Below are 1430 nucleotides of genomic sequence, written 5' to 3' on the forward strand. Positions count from 1 at the left end.
TGTGTATGTTAGACCAGTTTAAGTGTTTGTGTATGTTAGACCAGTTTAAGTGTTTGTGTATGTTAGACCAGTTTAAGTGTTTGTGTATGTTAGACCAGTTTAAGTGTTTGTGTATGTTAGACCAGTTTAAGTGTTTATGTGGTATGTTGGACTAGTTTAAGTGTTTATGTAGTATGTTGGACTAGTTTAAGTGTTTATGTAGTTAATAAAGTCTTACTTGTTTCACACTTGACGTTGTTCATTGTTTGCTCATAACTGGAGTCACCTAATCATGCAGATTTATGCTACAAGCTCTTTGTAGAATTGTACAGTAAGAAAGTTATTTCCCTTAACCAGGAAATTAACGTTCTTAGAATTGACAGACAGTTGACCCTGAGAAGTCAAGTAAATATCTACAGCGGATCTAAATATTTATAATTAATTATAACTAGTTATGATTAACTATTCATATTTCCCTTATGAGCTGATTCGCTACATTCACAATAAACTTACAACTCTATAAAAGTATTATCTTTATAAGTGACTACTATAGGGTACTAGAGCTCTATCTCAGAGGAGCCTAAAGAGTCTACTCTGTCAAAAAAGACAAGCTACAAGTACCGTTTTAATAATTACAAGTTTAGTCCAAATATAATACGTATACCTACTGTAGAAATAATTTTAAACATATCTCTCAAAAGTACATAAAATGTATATACACTCTAATGTTTGTTTTTTAAAAACTATACTAATAGCAATAATAGCAGATACATAAAGTTATTTTTGTACTTAAACTGTACACAACCATAAAAAGCACTTACTGTAATGTAAGTCCTATGTAAAAAGCTAAATGGTTCTCTTTCTCTTGTGCATTTCACCTCTGCTCTAGCTACTAGCTTATTCCTGGCTCTTAAAACAGATTGTCTCATTTGTAAGTTGTTTTAATAGGATTAAAGAATCTGCTAGGTGAATATATGTAAATTAACATGAAATGTATAATAATAGGCACATGTTTGGGTCGAAATGTTGTGATTTTAATAAACTTCATTATTGAGAGCAGTAGTGGCAGTGTGCCTATTTTTGTTTATTGACATTGAAGTGCCCTATGTGATCGAGCACCTGCCTAAAGATTTTAGATGTTCGCGTAATACACTTTCTTTGTTTCTTGACTGCAGATGCCATTATCCTGACTTGTACAAGCTCACAGCTGTGTGTGTCAATCAAGAAAGGCAATAATAACTGGAGAAAGCAATAAATGAAAAATCCCATTCATCTCAGGAAAATGACAGCATGTCAACTCCCACAAACACACAGTCTCAAAGCCTATATTCCTTTTAGTCAAAATACATTATGAATGTCCATCATGGATGAAGATGCTCCCCCCCCCCCCCCCCCCCCCCCCCCCCCAACGCCAACAGCACACCCACACCACGCCGCAACCCCACCACACA

This window comes from Sinocyclocheilus grahami, unplaced genomic scaffold, assembly GCF_001515645.1.
Source record: "Sinocyclocheilus grahami isolate Dianchi unplaced genomic scaffold, SAMN03320097.WGS_v1.1 scaffold1260.1, whole genome shotgun sequence".
Classification (NCBI taxonomy): domain Eukaryota; kingdom Metazoa; phylum Chordata; class Actinopteri; order Cypriniformes; family Cyprinidae; genus Sinocyclocheilus; species Sinocyclocheilus grahami.